We start from the raw sequence: 23,672 nt of genomic DNA, 5'->3' as shown, positions 1-23,672 counted from the left end.
ATGGTGTGATCACTAATCTAGAGCCAGACACCCTGGAATGTGAAGTCAAGTGGGCCTTAGAAAGCATCGCTATGAACAAAGCTAGTGGAAGTGATGGAATTCCAGTTGAGCTATTTCAAATCCTGAAAGATGATGCTGTGAAAGTGCTGCACTCAATATGCCAGCAAATTTGGGAAAGTCAGCAGTGGCCACAGGACTGGAAAAGGTCAGTTTTCATTCCAATCCCAAAGAAAGGCAATGCCAAAGAATGCTCCAACTACCGCACATTTGCACTCATCTCACATGCTAGTAAAATAATGCTCAAAATTCGCCAAGCAATACGTGAACCATGAACTTCCTGATGTTCAAGCTGGTTTTAGAAAAGGCAGAGGAACCAGAGATCAAATTGCCAACATCCACTGGATCATGGAAAAAGCAAGAGAGTTCCATAAAACATCTGTTTCTGCTTTATTGACTATGCCAAAGCCTTTGACTGTGTGGGTCACAATAAACTGGAAAATTCTGAAAGAGATGGGAATACCAGACCGCCTGACCTGCCTCTTGAGAAACCTATATGCAGGTGAGGAAGCAGCAGTTAGAAGTGGATATGGAACAACAGATTTGTTCCAAATAGGAAAAGGAGTATGTCAAGGCTGTATATTGTCACCCTGCTTGTTTAACTTGTGTGCAGAGTATATCATGAAAAATGCTGGAATGGAAGAAGCACAAGCTGGAATCAAGATTGCCAGGAGAAATATCAGAAACCTCATATATGCAGATGATACCACCCTTATGGCAGAAAGTGAAGAGGAACTAAAGAACCTCTTGAAGAAATTGAAAGAAGAGAGTAAAAATGTTGGCTTAGAGCTCAACGTTCAGAAAACTAAGATCGTAGCATCTGGTCCCATCACTTCATGGCAAATAGATGGGAAACAGTGACAGACTTTTTTTCTCAGCTCCAAAATCACTGCAGATGGCGACTCTATCCCCAATATTTAAAAGACTCCTTGGAAGGAAAGTTATGGCAAACTTAGACAGCATATTAAAAAGAAGAGACATTACATTGGAAACAGTTGTCTGTCTAGTCAAGGCTATGGTTTTTTCCTGTTGTCATGTATGGGTGTGAGAGTTGGACTATATGGAAAGCTGAGTGCCAAAGAACTGATGCTTTTGAACTGTGGTGTTGGAGAAGACTCTTGAGAGTCCCTTGGACTGCAAGAACATCCAACTAGTCCATTCTAAAGGAGATCAATCCTGAGTTTTCTTTGTAAGGAATGATGCTAAAGCTGAAACTCCAGTACTTTGGCCACCTCATGTGAAGAGTTGACTCATTGGAAAAGACCCTGATACTGGGAAGGATTGGGGGCAGGAAGAGAAGGGGATAACAGAGGATGAGATGGCTGGATAGCATCACCGACTGGACGGACGTGAGTTTGAGTGATCTCCAGCAGTTGGTGATGGACAGGGAGGCCTGGTGTGTTTCAATTCATGGCGTGCAAAGAGTCGAACTCGACTGAGCGACTGAACTGAACTGAGTATAAACTGGGTGATCTTTACAACAGAAATATATGGTTTAACATTTCTTAAGTCTAGACTTAGAAGTCTTGAATAAATTGTGGGCAGGGTTGGTTCCTCCTGAGAGTGGTTAGAGAAAATTCTGCATCATTCCTTACCCAAACTCTGATAGTTGCAAGGGGCTTCCCTGATATATCAGTTGGTAAAAAATCTGCTTGCAATGCAGGAGACCCTGGTTCGATTCCTGGGTCGGGAAGATCTGCTGGAGAAGGGATAGGCTACGCACTCTAATACTTGGGCTTCCCTTGTGGCTCAGCTGGTAAAATAATCCACTTGCAATGCATAGCTACAGGAATTCCTGGACTTGTAAAGGATGTTCTCTCAGGATCCTCACATTGTCTTCCACTTGTGTCTGTGTTCAAAATGCTCCATTTTTATAAAGGATACCAGTCTTATTGGATTGGGGCTGACTCTAATTGATCAGCTACAAAGATCTTGTTTAAAAATAAGACCACATTCACAGGTACTAGGGATGAGGACTTCAAGAACTTCTGGGGGAAGACAATTCAACCTGTAACAAGTACCTAAAACATCAAAAATAATTGCTAAAAAACTGAACAATTTCAGAACATAAATGTCATTTTGATTACATCTGGCTAGTAAATGGTTAATCAATAAACTATACAACTCTAATTATTTTAAATATCTAGCATATTGCCCACTGTTTATTGTGTTAAAATAGGTAAAAGTGAGTTGAGAGATGGGGGCTTTTGATGTATTTATCTGGTATTAGATATCTACATAATATTAAGGAAAGAATAAAAACTAAAACAATTGATTTAAATCATATCTGATATATGAATTCACAATTGTCTTAGTTTTAAAACTTACAAATGAGTTGAAATAGAAATACCCTAAAAGTAAAATCAAATTTTCAAAAACATCTCCTTTGATTTAAATAGAAATCCAATCAGGATGTATTAATATGACATAGAAAAAAGGCAGAAATCTTTGATGTCAAAATGTGTTAATTTAGTAAAATATAGAAAACATTTTGTATCTTCACTAAAGATGAATAAAATAGGAGAGGGAATAATAGAATGACAATGTCATCTAAGACAAATTTCATTATTGCATTTTAGTTTGATCTTTCTACAGTTTAATTATGTTGTACATTTCTTCACAATATGTTATGAACCTGTCATTAACATATTGCAAATAAGAATGGTACATAAGTTTTAATTTGAAATAGCTTGATGATGTGCAATTTGACTGATTCAAATGTTTGAACACATAATATTTGTAATATTATTTGGAATATAATGGGACCTTTACTGGCATAATGAAAGTGGTGAGAATCATCTTTGGTTAGGATGATGGCTTGTATTCATAAGAAGTGATGTTCTGATAGTCTGCATGGACTTATATTAGTAATGATAAAAAGAAAACTAGAAGATGTAATATTTAGAAAGAATCACAAGGCAAGTCTTGGACATTTCAATGAGAGGCATGATAGTAGGCTGCCATTAACCATCGGACTGGGGAATTGGACAAATCAATACAATTCATACCCTGTTTCCTGGCCACATGATTTAGCAGCTCATAGCATGGTGTTGCTGAGGGTCAGACACGACTGAGCGACTTCACTTTCACTTTTCACTTGCATGCACTGGAGAAGGAAATAGCAACCCACTCCAGTGTTCTTGCCTGGAGAATCCCAGGGATGGGGGAGCCTGGTGGGCTGCCATCTATGGGGTCATACAGAGTCGGACACGACTGAAGCGATTTAGCAGCAGCAGCAGCAGCAGAAGGTAAAAAGAACACTAGATGATGACTGTCTAGCAACCAGGAACAGTGGAGATTAATATAAAAATAGAATGTACTTTATTCATTTAAAATTAACTTTATAACTGTTAATATGTGTTTACTCTGATGCCCCTTGGCCAACGAATTCTATCTGGGGTTAGGATATATGAGGATACAAATTATAGTTAATAAATACAAATATAGCTCAGATATGGGGAGTGATTTGTAAAATTTAGTTCTCTGATAGTATGCAAACAGAATTATGTTGCTCAGCCTCACGATAAAGTTAAACTGCCAACAATAGAGAAAATCCCTTTTCACTTTTAAGAGTATTCAGCTTTAAACAAACAAACAAACAAAAATTATTGTCCCCTATGGCTAGGTGACTTGGCCACCATTACACAGGTAGTTAATTGAGTTAATATGGAAAAAAAAAAAAAAAAAAACAAGTTTCAGACACTAGTTAATTAAGTTAATAGTGTCAGTAAGTTCAGAGATCTTTCTTGCAAATGAGCCTTCTGTAAGGTCGGAGGAGTCTTGCAATTTATGCTTGAAGGAGTCTTGAGTCTCAAAGCATTTTATCACTTTATAATAAAACTTTAAGTCATGTGCATTTCATTCATCATTAAGTTCAGCAAGTAGCTCTGGAAGTAAAAACATTCTCTTTAGTTTCCACTTAGCTGCAATCCTTAGTGCATTTTTTATGTGCTAAGTTGTTTCAGTCATGTCCTACTCTTTGCCACCCTATGGACCATAGCCTGCTGGGCTCCTCTGTCCATGGGATTCCCCAGGCAAGAATACTGGAGTAGGTTTTCATACCCTCCTCCAGGGGATCTTCTTGACCCAGTGATTGAACCCACATCTCTTATGTCTCCTCTTCCTTATCTAAAGAACCACCTAGGAACCCTGCATTTTTGTATAATCTTTAACAAAACTAACAAACACTTGAACTAACTTTTTTTTTTTCTGAGAATTATTATTTCTTTCACAATATTCATAAAATACACAAAGTACTACTATAAAAAAATAGAATTTCTTCTATTGATTTCCAGCATTAATTATCAATGGGAAACATATTTTCTTCAGGTAGGTAAAGAATGGTTCTTGGTGGTGCTAAAAAAACTTAAACTATTTTTATACAGCAAAGATAACCAGTACACAAACAGATGGCGAGTCTGTTTGTGTTATTAAAGATTCAACGGAGTTTATTAAAAAAAAAATAAAAGATAGAGGAAAAAGACAATGAAAAAAAGTGAAGAAGCACTTATTTATATTAACAATTTATGAAACAATATTTGCTTATCTAAATAAAAGGCCAATGACTTTTTGAAAGTCAGCTGAAAAGAGTTATAGATACTCTTACCAGAAGAAGATGCCCCTTTAAGACCCTTGCATCCCAATGCAGAACTCTTGGTTCTTTTTTCTTATACATTTTTCGTCCTTCATTTTATCTGGTATTTTTCCTTTACTCAAATATTTACTTGAAATCTTCATTTGGTCTGTAATGAATGACCATGACATGGTCAGCAATTCTTTCTTTCAAAACATATTCTTCACAAGATTCACCTGCTGTACTTTCCCTTGTTAGGAATCCTGTGTTTTAGCATGGTCAACTCTGGTTCTGCAATTCAAATTATATTCATCATCAATTGAGGAGATTTATTTTGAATTTTTTTTTTTTCAAGAATTAGATATTTTACCTGGATGCAAAAATGAAAATATCACCTTTGCCTTATGACATTGCTGCTACTGCTAAGTCGCTTCAGTCATGTCTGACTCTGTGTGACCCCATAGACAGCAGCCCACCAGGCTCCCCCATCCCTGGGGTTCTCCAGGCAAGAACAATGGAGTGGGTTGCCATTTCCTTCTCTAATGCATGAAAGTGAAAAGTGAAAGTGAAGTCTCTCAGTCGTGTCCGACTCTTCATGACCCCATGGACTGCAGCCTATCAGGCTCCTCTGTCCATGGGACTTTCTGTCCAGGGTCCCTGAGGAGGAGAAAGGGGTGTCTGGGGCTCTGGAAGAGGAGATAGGGTCTGGAATTTTCAAGAAGGAAAGAACAACTTTTTTTTTCTTTATTGTTTAGCCTTAGTAAGGATTATATAATAACAGTGCATCCTGCTTGAGGACAGTTTCTCCTTCTTGAAAACCTTCTAACTAATCCTGCTATTTTAAAATGCATATTATGGGAGTGGGTCTGGTAAGATCTTTCTACTGTTGATTGTAATCCTGTCATCTTAAAATGTAAATTGTGGGATCAGGTCTAGTAAGATCTTTACAACTTTGAGACATTCTTTTTGATTTATTGCAATAATCAATTTAAAAAGTATGTAAATCCCTCACTTAAACTACTGAGCAGGGTGCTCTGTCCCCCTTCTGATGTCTATGTCAGAAGATTTCTATGCCCCTTTTCATACTTTAGTAAAACTCTGCTACACAAACGTTCTTGAGCTATCAATCCTGGTCCGTGGCCTCAAAGCTAAATCTTCTACTTTGGAGATCACAAATCTGACATTGTTCACTGTAAGCTATTAGTTGGACTATAAAGAAAGCTGAGAGCCAAAGAACTGATGAACTGTGGTGTTGGAGAAGACTCTTGAGAGTCCCTTGGACTGCAAGGAGATACAAACAGTCCATCCTAAAGGAAATCAGTCCTGAATATTCATTCTAAGGACTGACACTGAAGCTGAAACTCCAATACTTTGGCTACCTGTTGCAAAGAACTGACTCATTGGAAAAGACCCTGATGCTGGGAAAGATTGAAGGCAGGAGGAGAAGGGGATGACAGAGGATGAGATGGTGGGATGTCATCACTAACTCGATGGACATGAGTCAGCAAGCTTTGGGAGTTGGTAATGGACAGAGAAGCCTGAGGTGCTTTAGTGCATGGGGTCACAAAATTTGGACACGACTGAGTGAGTGAAATGAACTGACATACAGTGCTCAATTAAAACACAAACAAAATAATATAAAGAAACATTTCAAGAAAACAATTAATGATGATATAAAATTTTCATCAAATACTAGTAAGAGTGCTTCATTCTTCTTTTTTAAATTGCAACATCTAATCAATGGTCATGTTCAGTGGACTCTAGTAAAACTAACTTTGAGGATTTATATCAGGCACTTTGCAAGACTTTGCATATATTAACAATGAATTCTTGTAAGAATTTGAGAAATAAGTGTTGCTATTATCTTCAATTTACCAATGCAAATTGACAGCTACAGAGATGAAACATTTTGGCCAAAGTACAAAAACCATTAAATGATAAAGATGATGTTTGAAACCTGCTCTTCCTGTATTTAGTTGCTGTTGTTCTCCAGTATAAAATGCTGTCTTTAGAAGCTCTTAAATCTTGAAATCTTTAGTTTCCATTCCTTCTTCCAGTTTTCTAGCTCAGACAACCATCATGTTTTTTGTTTTTTTCAATTACTACAAGCACCTTTTTATTGATTTGCTGCCTCCATAACATAAATCTAATCAAGTTATTCACTACTCTACTGTTTAAAACTTGTCCAAACAAGACAATTTATTACATGACTCCTGCTTCCTTTTGTAGCCTTAGACTTCAAAACTCCCTAGTTGATGAGATGTGCTCTAATTTTACTTTTTTTCTTTCTTTAGCTCACTGACAATGTCAGGCTATCTCTTGGCTTGACACTGATGCCTACATCTTCTCTGACTTCTTTTCCCATAAAATGCTGTCTTCATGTCTTAACTCAATATCACATCTTACTCAATAATTGGCCTTGCCTGAAAAAGCCTGCTTATGTGCCTGCACCCCAATTGTATTCAGGTAGTCTACAAGCCTCCTTGATCTGAAAGGCAGCATATCAGGGAAGAGGGAAAATTTGCACATTACTGAGGAGCAACTGTCAATGATAATCTCAAGGATTTCTCCACTGGTCCACTGAATGCTCTATTTTCTAAGTTTGAGAACTAAACACTAATACTAAGTTTTCTCTGGAGTCATTAAGCTTGTTTTGTAACAATGTCTTTCAGTGGAACTCAAATTCACAGATCCTTGGCTTCCACTGGATAATAAATCAAAGATTAAACCTAAATACTGATTTAAAAAGAGAAGCAAGGTCCTAACTTCTCCATCATATATTTCACAACTATAAAATCTCATAAATGGCTTTCACATTAATGTTTAAACTTACTCCTTAAATAGATGTGTTTATGCTTATAATTTAAGCTTCTGTTTACCTTTAAACCAAATCATCTGTATGTTTTCATTAGGGATGCTTAGGGTAATATACATATAAATGAATGAAGTATGTGTTTCTGGTTCATGTTACTGTTATTGATTATGGTAGGCAGAAATTTAAAGATATCTGTTTACAAGTTATTCAATCAAACACTAATCTAATTACTACTATCAAGAGACTGCAGACAAAAATTAAAATCATTAATGTCTCGCTTGAAATAAGGAGAGTATCTTGAAATTTCCAGCAGTGTCTAATATAACTACATAGATCTTTAAAGGTAGAAAATTTTTTCTCCAGCAAGTAAGGGAGATGTGTCATAAGATGAAGGTAGAAGAAATGAGGCAACAGGGAAGACATTGAAATCTTGAAGATGGTTAAAATGAGGTTATTACTTGGAGACATGCTACTGTAGGAGATATACAATCTGCAGTGAAACGTACTACAAATGAGTGAAGTGATAACGTTTCTTGTATTAAAACACTGAGATGTTTTATTCCCCTGTGTATGTGTTCAGGGTTTTCCTTGTTCAGTCACTAAGTCCTGTCAAACTCTTTGCTACTACGTGGATTGCAGCATGCTAGGCTTCTTGTCCTTCACAATCTCCCAGAGCTTGCTCGAACTCATGTCCACTGAGTCCGTGATACCATCCAATCATCTCATCCTCTGTTGCCCCTTCTCTCTTGGCCTCAGTTTTTCCCATCATCAGTGTCTTTTCCAATGTGTTGGCTCAACACATCAGGTGTTCAAAATATTTGAGCTTCAACATCAGTCCTTCCAGTGAAGCAGGTACATACAGACAAAATCATATGAGCATCAAATGACAGGGAATCTGGAAGGAATGAAGGAAATGGTAACCCATGTCACTATTCTTGCCTGGGAAATCCCATGGACAGAGGAGCCTGGTGGGCTAGAGTCCATGGGATAGTAAAAAAGTCAGACACAAATTAGCGACTGAACACCAATAATTACTCATCCTCTTCATATGCTAGCAGGGTAATGCTCAAAATCCTTCAAGCTAAGTTTCAGCAGTATGTGAACTGTGACATTCTAGATGTGCAAGCTGGATTTAGAAAAGGCAGAGGCACCAGAGATCAAATTGCCAACATTGATTGGATTACAGAAAAAGCCAGGGAATTCCAGAAAAAAGAAATCTACTTTGGCGTCATTGACCATGCTAAAACCTTTGACTGTGCAGATCACAACAAGCTTTGGAAAATTATTAAAGAGATGGGAATACCAGACCACCTTACCTACCTCCTGAGAAACCTGTATGCAGGTCAAGAACCAACAGAACCAGACATGAAACAATGGACTGGTTCAAAATTGAAAAAGGAGTGTGTCAAGGCTGTACATTGTCACTTTGCTTATTTAACTTATATGCAGAGTGCATTATGCAATATGCAGGACTGAATGACTCACATACTGGGATTGAGATTGTTAGGAGAAATATCAACAATTTCAGATGTGCAGGTGATACCAATCTAATGGCAGAAAGCGAGGAACTAAAGAGCCTCTTGCACAAGGTGAAACAGGAGAGTGAAAAAGCAGGCTTAAAACTCAAAATTCAAAAAAACTAAGATCATGACATCTAGTCCCATCATTTTATGGCAAAAAGATGAGGAAAAAGTGGAAACAGTGACAGAATTTATTTTCTTGTGCTCAAAAACCACTGAAGATTGTAACTCCAGCAATAAAATTAAAAGATGCTTGCTCCTTGGAAGAAAAGCTTTGACAAAGCTAGACAGCACCTTAAAAAGAGACATCACTTTGCTGACAAAGGTCCATGTAGTCAAAGCTGTGATTCTTCCAGTAGTCATGTATGGATGTGAAAGCTGATCATAAAGAAGGCTGAGTACCAAAGAATGGATGCTTTTGAACTGTGGTGTTGGAGAAGACTCTTGAGAGTCCCTTGGGCAGCAAGAAGACCACACCATCCTATCCTAAAGGAAATCAGCCCTGAATATCCACTAGAAGGAAGAATGCTGAAGCTGTAGCTCTAATACCTTGCACCTGATGTGAAGAGCACACTCATTGGTAAAAATCCCTGATCTGGGAAAGATTGAAGGCAAAAGGAAACATGGTGATAGGGGATGAGATGGTTGGATGACATCACTCAATGGACATGAGTCTGGGCAAATTCCAGGAGATGATGGTGAAGGACAGGAAAGCCCAGAAGGGTGTAGTCCATGGGGGTCAAAGAGTCGGATGAGACTTAGTGACTGAACAACAATCCTTAGGAGTTCAGTGAATAATCCCATGGAAAGACATGTAAGATAAATTTTGACTTATAGTCATTTGACTTACTTTTGGTTGGTAAAGTAAATAAAAGAAGGCTGAAAGATGCAAGGATGATGGATTCCTCTGGTGTTGAGTTTAACTGTAACTATGAGTATCTCTATGGTAAGCAGAACCAAGGTAAAAAATGGCTGAGACCTCAGCAATATAGTTTGAGTAATATCACAGTTGAAACAAAATGCCTGTGAGAATATGACTGAGGAAGAAGAAGGAATCAAAGATTGGAGGTATTGATGTTAAAATATATAAAAACAAAACATGCAAGAAAGCCATAGAATGTGTAGAGTGTAAAACCAATACAATATTGCAAAGTAATTAACCTCCAATTAAAATAAATAAATTTATATCAAAAGATTAATGTATTATTGTTATTTCTGCAGAAAACAAAAACCACAAAGATATATTTTAAAATACAGAAACAGGGAATAAAAAAGATAATTCTAAATGTGGGATATAAATCAAAATAGGAACATAATGATATAAATTTTCTATGTACTGGAAAAACATACTGACAGTAACAATCTCCTTTTGTTATGGTAAAGAAAAATTGTAGGTGAAAAGCAAAAGAGAGAGGAAAAAGAAGGTAACTAAGAGAAAGAGGAGTAAAAAAATAGAGACAGAAAGACAGAGAGTTCGTAATTACCCTGAAGGAAATACTGAAATATGTTTTTATGCAGGAAGAAAATGGAAGGTAAATGTGTTTCATTTAAACAAGTGTTGACTTTATAAAACAATAGGAACCCATGTGGGATTTAAAATACAGGCTTAATTAAAACTCAGAAGTAATAGAATATTCTTGTGGAGGAGGAAATGAAGGGTCAGTGCACTGCTTGCAAAGAGAGTAAAAGGTTGCAATCAATATGACTCTGAGATACTTTAATATGTTGTAATCTCTAATGAAAGCATTACTTTAAAACAATTACAAAATAATGGGTGTAAGATACAAACAAATAGAGGGAATAAATCAGAAACACAGGAAATAAAACAAGATAAGCAAGCAAAAATAGAAATATATATCACAAGATAAAAAATAGCACATATTAAAAATAACAGATTTAAATCCACTCATGTCAATAATTAATTGGAAAAGACTGCATGTACCAATAAAAAAGACTCTCAGAACTGAAAAAAAAAAATACTAAATTAATTACAAGAGAAGCATCAAAACATAAACTTAGAGAATGCTTGCAAGGAAAACAAAGAAGAAGAATATTCCATGCAAACATTAATCTATTGCTATATTAATACCAAATTTTAAAAAAAGTAAGCCAAAAATGTATTACAAGATAAATGAAATATTTTGTGTTGATGATAAAATCAATTCTCAAGATGATATAGCAAGTATGTCAGAATTTAATACAATTTAATGTGTATAACTGAATAATATACAGAGTAACATGGAAAAGAGACAAATTGACAACAGCAGCAATTTCTCAGTAACTAATAAAACATTCATATAAAAAAGCAGTTTCAAAATGCTGATATATATACTTTGTCCATAAATTGAGAAATAACTAAGAGAATAATAGACTATCTCTGTAAATTTAGAAATTAAAAAATGAAATGCTAGAATAATCCACAAATCATAAACCCATAGTGGAATTAGAAAACATATGTAAATGAGTTATGCCAACATAGTACAAGTGATGAAATGTGGGGTGACCTAAAGTAGTGTAAAAATAAAAGCAGCCTTAAATATAAGTAATAGTCTTCCCTATAGCTCAAACAGTAAAGAATCTGTGTGCAACACAGGAGACCAGGGTTCAATCCCTGGGTTGGGAAGATCCTCTAGAGACAAGACTGGCAATCCTCTCCAGTATTCTTGCCTGGAGAATCCTGTAGATAGAGGAGCCTGGGGGGCTACAGTCTGTGGAATTGAAGAGTCAGACACGACTGAGCGACTAACACTAATTATCAATATTAGCTTTTAAAATGGGTAGTAATTGGGAATGGCAAAATTTAGCCATATTTTTACCTCCCACGTTCCTCCTGTCTAAAGGGTACACCTTGGTTTTCAGCTTTACCTTCCATACAATTGGTATAGTGACAAGAATCTCTCTCACCTGAATTTTCAAAGTTTATATATCACATGTTTACTCTTTTGTGTCTGAACCTTCACATTTTAATAATGGGATGGTGACATATCCTGTTGCTGTTTTTGTTGTTGTTCAGACCCTAAATAGTGTCCAACACTTTGCAACCCCATGAACTGCAGCCTGCTAGTCTTGCCTGTCCCTCACTATTTCCTGGAGTTTGTTCAGACTCATTTCCATTGAGACAGTGATCCAGTCCAACCATCTCATCCTCTGTCGTCCTTTTCTCCTCCTGCCTTCAATCTTTCCCAGCATCAGGGTCTTTTCCAATGAGTCAGCTCTTCCCATCATTTGGTCAAAGTATTGGAGATTCAGGTTCAGAAATAGCCTTTCCAATGAATATTCAAGATTAATTTCCTTTAAGATTGACTGGTTTGATCTCCTTGCAAGAGTCTTCTCCAGCATCACAGTTCAAAATCATCAGTTCTTTAGCACTCATCCTTCTTTATGGTCCAACTCTCACATCAATACATGACTACTAGAAAAACCATAATTTTTGTTGGCAAAGTGATATATCTGATTTTTTAATATGCTGTCTAGCATTTATCATAGCTTTTCTTCCAAGAAGCAAGCATCTTTTAATTTTGTGGCTAAAAAAGTCACCATCCACAGTGACTTTGGAGCCCAAGAAAATAAACTCTGTTACTGTTTTCACTTTTTCCCCATGAATTTGCCATTAAGTGGTGGGATTGGATGCCATGATTTTTGTTTTTTGAATGGTGCTTTAAGCCAGCTTTTTCCACTCTCCTCTTTCATCTTAGTTCCTATTCACTTTCTGTCATTAAGGTGGTGTCATCTGCATAGCTGAGGTTATTGATATTTCTCCCGGCAATCTTGATTCCATCTTGGGCTTCATCCCACCCAGCATTTTGCATGATATTCTCTGCATATAAATTAAAGAAACAGGGTGACAATATACAGCCTTGCATACTCCTTTCCCAATTTTGAACCAGTCCATTGCTCCATGTCCAGTTCTAACTGCTGCTTTGTTGCCTGCATACAGGGTTATCAGGAGGCAGGTAAGGTGATCTTGTATTCCAAACTCTTTAAGAATTTTCTATAGTTTGTTGTGATCCACACAGTCAAAGGTTTATTTTAGTCAATGAAGCAGACATACATGTTTTTCTGGAATTCCCTTGCTTGTTCTATGATCCAGCGGGTGTTAATAATTTGATCTCTGGTTCCTTCTGCCTTTTCTAAATCTAGCTTGTAGTTAGATGCTAGTGGCTCCCAGCTAGATGACAGAATGAAAAATTATTAATTGATTTCTTGGAATTGAGGGGGAAAAATTAAATGGGGATGCTAGTCAATCAGTGTGAATTCAAGAAACAAAGTCAATAGACAATGCTTAACCTAACCTTGATACATGTAACATCAGTCTTGACCTTCCCTCTTACTTTTACCTTATACTTCCTGATCATCTAACTGTATTTTACAGTTCTCCTGCTCTCAGAGAGAGAATTGAACTAAATCTTTCATGAAGCTCTTCCTAAGCCTAAAGCTGCATGAAGTAATATGAACCTACTTCAAAATGTGTACAGCATGTGTGTGTTGGAATGTCCTCCAAATACTAGTTACATTACTATGGTCAATTATACTTGGCAATTGTGCTTAATCGAAGATGAAAGCACATTAGGTTTTAATTTAAAATCCATAGGTAAAGCTATTCTAAAAATCCTATTTGAATCACAGATTGGTGTTGTTTCTCTCTCTCTGCTGGGGTTTTATGGTACATTAAACTGCTCATTCATGTAATTAGAACATAACTGGGTGAGCTGTTGTACCAGGTGATACATAATAGCACCTCCCATTTATCTCTACTATGATTTAGATTATGAACATGGAATCACTTTTGAAAATGCTTAGGGTAAAATGATTTTGAATAATGAATGAGTGAGGAAATATTTTTCTCCTCTTAAACATTCCCCATAATGTGTGGGTTGCACAAACCACCACCTTGCCAAGACAGGAATTGCTAGTTTCTGTAGACCCTCCCTTCCTATTTTCTCCAATACAGTATGTTTGTATAAGTGGGCACATTCTGCTTCTTAAATTGTTCTGATATCTGCCACCTCTTCTCCATCTCTGGTGGTCCACTATGGGTCAGTTTCTGCTCTCATTCAGTCTCTTTGCATTCGTCTTTTTCACTGCTGATACATTGATCTTCACCATGTCATATTCTGGTTTAAAGCACTTCTAATGATCTGCTAACTGAAGGCTAACTCCAGATGATTGCATAAATTCCAAGCTTTGATTCTTCCTTTTGCTCAACCATATTTCTCACAAGTCATGCTACTCATATTGTTGAGGCTTTAACCACTCTTGACTCTGATTCTGTGTTTACATACAATGGCAAAGACACACAACGATATTTAATCTTATACCTGATTAGAACGTAAGATCTAGGAGAAATTCATATTCATACTTAAATTCAGCATTTAAAGAATCTATGTTGTCTGCTTCTGGCTTGTCTTGTCATGTCAAGTTTGTATGAAGTGAACATTGTTTTCCCCTCAGTGTGTTCACACTGGCAATTGTGCAGAGAATGGACAATGGGGTTGTAGTACAGTAAAGCCATAAGGAGATCATGTAATAGCTATTTTTGTAGACTATTCATCCATCTGAATAGAAGCCATAAACACATACCAAAAAGACAAAACAGTTCATCAGTTCAGTTCAGTTAAGTCGCTCAGTCGTGTCCGACTCTTTGCGACCACATGAATTGCAGCACGCCAGGCCTCCCTGTCCATCACCAGCTCCCGGAGTTCACTCACACTCACGTCCATCAAGTCGGTGATGCCATCCAGCCATCTCATCCTCTGTTGTCCCCTTCTCCTCCTGCCCCCAATCCCTCCCAGCATCAGAGTCTTTTCCAATGAGTCAGCTCTTCACATGAGGTGGCTAAAGTACTGGAGCTTCAGCTTTTGCATCATTCCTTCCAAAGAAATCCCGGGGTTGATCTCCTTCAGAATGTACTGGTTGGATCTTCTTGCAGTCCAAGGCACTCTCAAGAGTCTTCTCCAACACCACAGTTCAAAAGCATCAATTCTTCGGCACTCAGCCTTCTTCACAGTCCAACTCTCACATCCATATATGACCACAAGAAAAACCATAGCCTTGACTAGCCAGACCTTAGTCGGCAAAGTAATGTCTCTGCTTTTCAATATGCTGTCTAGGTTGGTCATAACTTTTCTTCCAAGGAGTAAGTGTCTTTTAATTTCATGCCTGCAGTCACCATCTGCACTGATTTTGGAGCCCCCCCCCAAAAAAAAAATAAAGTCTGACACTGTTTCCACTGTTTCCCCATCTATTTGCCATGAAGTGATGAGACTGGATGCCATGATCTTCGTTTTCTGAATGTTGAGCTTTAAGCCAACTTCTTCACTCTCCTATTTCACTTTCATCAAGAGGCTTTTTAGTTCCTCTTCACTTTCTGCCATAAGGGTGGTGTCATCTGCATATCTGAGGTTATTGATATTTCTCCTGGCAATCTTGATTCCAGCTTGTGTTTCTTCCAGTCCAGCATTTCTCATGATATACTCTGCATATAAGTTAAATAAGCAGGGTGACAATATACAGCCTTGACCCACTCCTTTTCCTATTTGGAACCAGTCTGTTGTTGTTCAATGTCCAGTTCTAACTGTTGCTTTCTGACCTGCACACAGATCTCTCAAGAGTTCATAGGCATATATATTTTTAAACTGCATTCAGTTCAGTCGTATCTGACTCATTGTGACCCCATTGACTGCTGCATGCCAGGCTTCCCTGTCCATCACAGCTCCCCAAAATTACTCAAACTTATGTTCATTGAATTGGTGATGCCATCCAACCATCTCATCCTCTGTTGTCCCCTTCTCCTCCTGCCTTCAATCATTCCCAGCATCAGGGTCTTTTCAAATGAGTCAGTTCTTTGCATCAGGTGGCCAGAGTATTGGAGTTTCAGCTTCAACATCAGTCCTTCCAATGAATATTCAGGATCAATTTCCTTTAGGATGGTCTGGTGGGATCTCCTAGCAATCCAAGAAACTCTCAAGAGTCTTCTCCAACAACACAGTTCAAAACGAGCAATTCTTCAGTGCTCACCTCTCTTTATAGTGCAACTTTCACACCCATACATGACTACTGGAAAAACCAAAGCTTTAACTAGATGGACCTTTGTTTGTGAAGTAATGTCTCTGCTTTCTAATATGCTGTCTAAGTTGGTCATAGGTTTTCTTCCAAGGAGCAAATGTCTTTTATTTTATTTATTTTTTATTTTTACTTTATTTTACTTTACAATACTGTATTGGTTTTGCCATACATTGACATGAATACACCATGGGTGTACATGAGTTCCCAAACATGAACCCCCCTCCCACCTTCCACTCCATATCATCTCTCTGGATCATCCTCGTGCACCAGCCCCAAGTATCCTGTATCCTGAATCGAACAGAGACTGGCGATTCATTTCTTAAATGATAGTATACATGTTTCAATGCCATTCTCCCAAATCATCCTACGCTCTCCCTCTCCCTCTACCTCAGAGTCCAAAAGTCCGTTCTACACATCTGTGTCTCTTTTTCTGTCTCACATACAGGGTCATCAGCAAATGTCTCTTAATTTTATGGCTGCAGTCACCATCTGCAGTGATTTTGGAGCTCAAAAAAATAAAGTCTGTCACTGTTTCCATTGTTTCCCCATCTATTTGTCATGAAGTGATGGGACCAGATGTCATTGCATATTTTAACACAATTATTGTATCATTATTTGTAATTATTTTATCTTGGTCAGGTTATATCCTTTTCCAAATATATTAATGACAATCATCAGTATACTTAAAATGAGCTATATTTTACATTAGCTCTTTATTATGCTAACACTGTAATCAACACATATATTTTATAATAATATAGCTACAGTAGGAAATAGCATTTATAACTATGTGTACAGGCTTATATGTTACCCTGGAACAATGATATATTTGCCACAATGAGAATGACTACACATACATGTAATTTTGCATGGTCACTCACCCTGTGATAAATATATATAAAACATTGTTCTGTGCATGAAGTTTTCAGGGTATCACATCAATAGAGTATTATTTTAATAAAATGACTTTAAATAAGTGTCATAAAGAATAACTTGATTATACATATACCTGAGGAGTGGTGGCTGCACAGGCACAGGAGGGCCTAGAGGAGCTATCCCACATTGATGGTCAGGAACAGCAGCAGTAAGGAGACCCCTCATCCATGGTAAGGAGCAGCGGCTGTGCTTTGCTGGAGCAGCCATGAAGAGATACACCACGCCCAAGGTAAGAGAAACCCAGGTAAGATGATAGGTATTGCAAGAGGGCATCAGAAGGCAGACACACTGAAACCATACTCACAGAAAACTAGTCAATCTAATCACCTAGGACCACAGCCTTGTCTAACGCAATGAAACCAAGCCATGCCTGTGGGGCAATCCAAGACGGGCGGGTCATGGTGGAGAGGTCTGACACAATGTGGTCCACTGGAGAAGGGAATGGAAAGCCACTTCAGTATTCTTGCCTTGAGAACCCCATGAACAGTAGGAAAAGGCAAAATGATAGGATACCAAAAGAGGAACTCCTCAGGTCATTAGGTGCCCAATATGCTACTGGAGATCAGTGGAGAAATAACTCCAGAAAGAATGAAGGGATGGAGCCAAAGCAAAAACAACACCCAGCTGTGGATGTGACTGGTAATAGAAGCAAGGTCCGATGCTGTAAAGAGCAATATTGCATAGGAACCTGGAACGTTAGTTCCATGAATCAAGGCAAATTGGAAGTGGTCAAACAAGAGATGGCAAGGGTAAATGTCGACATTCTAGGAATCAGTGAACTAAAACGGACTGGAATGGGTGAATTTAACTCAGATGACCATTATATCTACTACTATGGGCAGGAATCCCTCAGAAGAAATGGAGGAGCCATCATGGTCAACAAAAGAGTCCGAAATGCAGTACTTGGATGCAATCTCAAAACGACAGAATGATATCTGTTCATCTCCAAGGCAAACCATTCAATATCACAGTTATCCAAGTCTATGACCCAACCAGTAACACTGAAGAAGCTGAAATTGAACGGTTTTATGAAGACCTACAAGACCTTTAAGAACTAATACTCACAAAAGATGTCCTTTTCATTATAAGGGACGGGAATGAAAAAAGTAGGAAGTTAAGAAACACCTGGAGTAACAGGCAAATTTGGCCTTGGAATGCGGAATGAAGCAGGGCAAAGACTAATAGAATTCTGCCAAGAAAATGCACTGGTCATAGCAACCCTCTTCCAACAACACAAGAGAAGACTCTATGCATGGACATCACCAGATGGTCAACACCAAAATCAGATTGATTATATTCTTTGCAGCCAAAGATGGAGAAGCTCTATACAGTCAACAAAAACAAGACCAGGAGCTGACTGTGGCTCAGATCATGAACACCTTATTACAAAATTCAGACTCAAATTGAAGAAAGTAGGGAAAACTGCTAGACCATTCAGGTATGACCTAAATCAAATCCCTTATGATTATACAGTGGAAGTGAGAAATAGATTTAAGGGCCTAAATCTGATAGATAGAGTGCCTGATGAAGTATGGAATGAGGTTCCTGACATTGTACAGGAAACAGGGATCAAGACCATCCCCATGGAAAAGAAATGCAAAAAAGCAAAATGGCTGTCTGGGGAGGCCTTACAAATAGCTGTGAAAAGAAAACAGGTGAAAAGCAAAGGAGAAAAGGAAAGATATAAGCATCTGAATGCAGAATTCCAAAGAATAACAAGAAAAGATAAGAAAGCCTTCTTCAGCAATTAATGCAAATAAATAGAGGAAAAGAACAGAATGGGAAAGACTAGAGATCTCTTTAAGAAAATTAGAGATACCAAGGGAACATTTCATGCAAAGATGGGCTCAATAAAGGACAGCAATGGTCTGGACCTAACAGAAGCAGAAGATATTAAGAAGAGGTGGCAAGAATAAATGGAAGAACTGTACAAAAAAAGATCTTCACGACCCAGATAATCATGATGATGTGATCACTAATCTAGAGCCAGACATCTTGGAATGTGAGGTCAAGTGGGCCTTAGGAAGCATCACTATGGACAAAGCTAGTGGAGGTGATGGAATTCCAGTTGAGCTGTCTCAAATCCTGAAAGATGATGCTGGGAAAGTGCTACACCCAATATGCCAGCAAACGTGGAAAACTCAGCAGTGGCCACAGGACTGGAAAAGGTCACTTTTCATTTCAATTACAAAGAAAGGCAATGCAAAAGAATGCTCAAACTACTGCACATTTGCACTCATCTCACATGCTAGTAAAGTAATGCTCAAAATTCTCCAAGCCAGGCTTCAGCAATATGTGAACCGTGAACTCCCTGATGTTCAAGCTGGTTTTAGAAAAGGCAGAGGAACAAGAGATCAAATTGCCAACATCCACGGGATCATGGAAAAAGCAAGAGAGTTCTAGAAAAACATCTATTTCTGCTTTATTGACTATGTGAAAGCCTTTGACTGTGTGGATCACAATAAACTGTGGAAAATGCTGAAAGAGATGGGAATACCAGACTACCTAACCTGCCTCTTGAGAAATCTGTATGCAGGTCAGGAAGCAACAGTTAGAACTGGACATGGAACAACAGACTGGTTCCAAATAGGAAAAGGAGTAAGTCAAGGCTGTATAGTGTCACCCTTCTTATTTAACTTCTATGCAGAGTACATCATGAGAAACGCTGGACTGGAAGAAACACAAGCTGGAATCAAGATTTCCAGGAGAAATATCAATAACCTCAGATATGCAGATGACAGCACCCTTATGGCAGAAAGTGAAGAGAAGCTAAAAAGCCTCTTGATGAAACTGAAATAGGAGAGTGAAAAAGTTGGCTTAAAGCTCAACATTCAGAAAATGAAAATCATGGCATCCGGTCCCATCACTTCATGGCAAATAGATGGGGAAACAGTAGAACAGTGTCAGACTTTATTTTGGGGGGCTCCAAAATCAGTGCAGATGGTGACTGCAGGCATGAAATTAAAAGACACTTACTCCTTGGAAGAAAAGTTATGAACAACCTAGATAGTATATTCAAAAGCAGAGACATTGCCGACTAAGTTCCGTCTAGTCAAGGCTATGGCTTTTCCTGTGGTCATGTATGGGTGTGAGAGTTGGACTGTGAAGAAGGCTGAGCACTGAAGAATTGATGCTTTTGAACTGTGGTGTTGGAGAAGACTCTTGAGAGTCCCTTGGACTGCAAGGAGATCCAACCAGTCCATTCTAAAGGAGATCGACCCTGGGATTTCTTTGGAAGGAATGATGCTAAAGCTGAAACTCCAGTACTTTGGCCACCTCATGCGAAGAGTTGACTCACTTGAAAAGACTCTGATGCTGGGAGGGATTGGGGGCAGGAGGAGAAGGGGACGACCGAGAATAAGATGGCTGGATGGCATCACGGACTCGATGGGTGTGAGTCTGAGTGAACTTCGGGAAATGGTGATGGACAGAGGGGCCTGGCATGCTGCGATTCAGGGTGTCACAAAGAGTCGGACACGACTGAGCGACTGAACTGAACTGAACTGACATATACCAATATAAAAAAAGCTCTAAAATTTTAAAATCTTAAAATCTCAGATTAAATTCACACTAAAAATCAATTTTTTATTATAAATAAAACCAATTAAAAATTGTTTCAGCAAATATTTTGATGAAGTTAAACCATGTATGTCCAAACCATGTGAAAGTGAAGTCGCTCAGTCGTGTCCGACTCTTTGCGATCCCAAGGACTGTAGCCTAACATGCTCCTCTGTCCGTGGAATTTTCCAGGCAAGAGTACTAGAAGGGTTGACATTTCCTTCTCTAGAGGATCTTCCCAACCCAGGGATCAAACCTGAGTTTCCCACATTGTAGGCAGACAGTTTACCGTCTGAGCCACCAGGGAAGTCATAAATGTCTTAATGAAGTTAAATCATGTATATCCAGACCATGTATATCAGACTAAATACTATAGTCTGATGTTAGCAGAGAACTATTTTCCCATCGTTTTGAAAATTCTTTGAAAGGTATTTTTTTTTAATACGTCTTCCTTAAATTTTTATGGGATACTGTAAACAGGTACAGTAAGTCTTTTAGTACAAACAAGTTCTGTTCTGAGGGCAAGATCCTAACTCCTATTGTTTGTAAGTCCAATAAAAAGTTAGTCTAGTTACCCAACTAACACAATCAACTATTTAGTACTGTAAAGGTAATAGGTTTGTAATACTTTTCACACAACCAATACATAAGAAACAAACACAAAAAAATAAAACATTTTCAAACTTACAGTACAGTACCTTGAAACATACAGTACTTACAGTATGTTGTATGCACAACATATAAACATACAGTACGATAGCTGGCATACAGGGGCTGGCAGCATGGGAGCAGGCAAGAAGAGTTACTGACTGGAGGAGGGGGAGAAGGTGGGAGATGGTAAAGCTGAAGGGTCATTAGCAATAGGAGACTGAGGGTAAGCTGCAATTTCATTCAGGCCTGACCTTGACAGCACATGATCTTTCTGGAACCAGATACATGTTCACATCTTTGAAAGTTAGCAATTGAAGTTTTGTGTATAGGGATCTTATTGTAGTCGTGCCATGTGCTACTTTCCATATATAAAATTTAAATATCTTTTTTTAGAAGGAGTTCAGTCTTCATGATGCTTCCTCCAATTTTATTTTATATTTAATAACATATACTATATGTTAACATTAACATATATAAACTTCCCTATGGGAAGTTACTGTATAACACAGGGAGCTCAGCCTGGTGGCCTGTTATGACCTAGAGGGTTGGAACGGGGGATTGGGTGGAATGAGGGAGTGGGTGGGAGGCTCAAGAGGGAGGTGATACATGCATACGTAGAGTTAATTCACTTAGCTGTATAGCAGAAAGTAACACAATATTGTAAAGTAATTATACTAAAAAAAAAAAAAAAGGAGAAAAAGAGAGAAGAAAGGAAGAGGAAAGGCTCTGCCTGCTTTAGCCATCCCTCACTTAGAGTTTGCCAGTTCAGTTCCAGCTTTGCTTTCTCAACCCTCTATCCAGGAGATAAAACGATCTGGAAACTGTAACTTAATCCTTGGAACACAGTGAATTTAACTGCTAGGGCCTTGAACAAAGCTTATAATGAAGGAAAAAAGTTAAAATACTTTATGTATTATTGCTCTTTTATCTGAATGCATGTTAGGAATTGATGGGTTATGTTATTTGCCTATGTTATGTTAATTTCCTATCTTCTAACTGCCAGAGAGGATCACCCCGAGATCTCAATAAGGAAAAACTGTAATTAGAGAAGCACTTTAGTAGGACAAGCAGATGTTTGCAACCAGCAGATGAATTAGGATTTAACACAAGTGCCTCTAATCTCTGAGGTCTGTCAGCCAAGAAAAAGTTGCTGTCATTTTGTCCCTCTTCCCATTTTGTCCCAGGCTTCCTTGGTGGATCAGACAGTAAAGAATTTGCCTTCAAAGTAGGAGACCTGGGTTCAATGCATGGGTGGGGAAGATCCCCTGGAAAGGGAATAGCTACCCACTCCAGGATTGTTGCCTGGAAAATCCCACGGACAGAAGGGCCTGGTGGGCTCCAGTCCATGGAGTCACAAAGAATCAGACATGACTGAACCTCTAACACTTTCTTTTTTTTACCATTAAAAAAAAGGGGGGAAGAAGCCTGCTAAGAGTGACAGCTGGAGATAACTCCCCATTTGGAGATTTGCTTTTGAATTTGAAAAAGTTACTGGACATATCCCTTTCCAAAAATAAGTTATTGCCTTGGTAGTGAGTTCATGCTGAAAGCTAATGCCCAACCCAGAGACACTTCTCCAGCCTGACATAGCAATTTCAGACTCTATAACTAACAAAGAAGTTTATAAATGTCTCCCTTGTCAGTAGGATATGGTATAATGAAGAATGCATCTGGCTTGGCCCCAGACTCATCTCAGTTTTGTTTTAGAATATGTCAGCCCCCACTCATCTTTCTTAATCCTAGATGTGACTCGCCTTTTGATTTTAAAATTATATGCTAAATGATTGAGACAATGAAGTGATTATGTAGCAACTGCCCTCAAAGTCAGCAATATTGTTTTTTCATTTTTAGTTTTTTCTTTCTCCACTTAAAATAAAACTTGGAATAAAAATTAAAGATGATTGACTTAATGTTTCTTAAATTACTCTAAAGTCAATGATTTGAATTGTTATTTCAAAAAGATGGGGGAATAAAATGAAAATTGTATCTGATGATAAGATAAATTTTGATTGAAGCTTTTGAAAGCTTGTTATTGGATCAAATGATATGGAAATAGCTTTATTGGTTGGCAATCATTCATCCACTCATCCACTCATCCATCTGATAAACATCTGTAGTATGCAACATAATATATAGCCCATGATAAATATGGAGATGGATAAGTTAGAGCTCTTATTTCAAGGAACTTACAGTCAAATATGAAGCACAGAATTGAAAGAAGTATTGTATAACTGACTATATTAAAATGTGGTAAGATTTATTCAACATACGTGTAATGTCCAATCTTAATCAAATTAATATCAATACATCAAGGAACATTTTCTTTAACCATGTCTAAAAGATATAAGTAACAATATAAGGAGGTTCAATCTGGTTAAAGAGAGACATATTCAGAGTATTGGTTTCCCAATTTTTTCCCATTGATTGTGACAGAACATGTACATGAATTATTATTGTTTTTTCTCTTCATCAATTCATTGCTAGGATTTGTCAGGGA

The 23,672-nt window shown here is 37.9% G+C and overlaps 1 long non-coding RNA gene across 1 annotated transcript; it reads right to left on the bottom strand.

The window, feature by feature from the left end:
- Positions 1-8,841: 8,841 nt before the first annotated feature.
- LOC120853553 lies at positions 8,842-19,666 on the bottom strand. Its single transcript, XR_005718807.1, has 3 exons — positions 19,648-19,666; positions 17,304-17,306; positions 8,842-8,925 (listed from the first exon to the last, which is right to left on the bottom strand). It is a non-coding gene; the product is annotated as an uncharacterized LOC120853553 (long non-coding RNA).
- Between the last annotated feature and the right edge of the window lie 4,006 nt (positions 19,667-23,672).

The sequence above is a fragment of the Oryx dammah genome, unplaced genomic scaffold, assembly GCF_014754425.2.
Source record: "Oryx dammah isolate SB20612 unplaced genomic scaffold, SCBI_Odam_1.1 HiC_scaffold_2, whole genome shotgun sequence".
NCBI classification, from domain to species: domain Eukaryota; kingdom Metazoa; phylum Chordata; class Mammalia; order Artiodactyla; family Bovidae; genus Oryx; species Oryx dammah.
The sequence above is the reverse complement of the archived record's forward strand: the minus strand, read 5'-3'. Positions and strand labels throughout refer to the sequence as shown.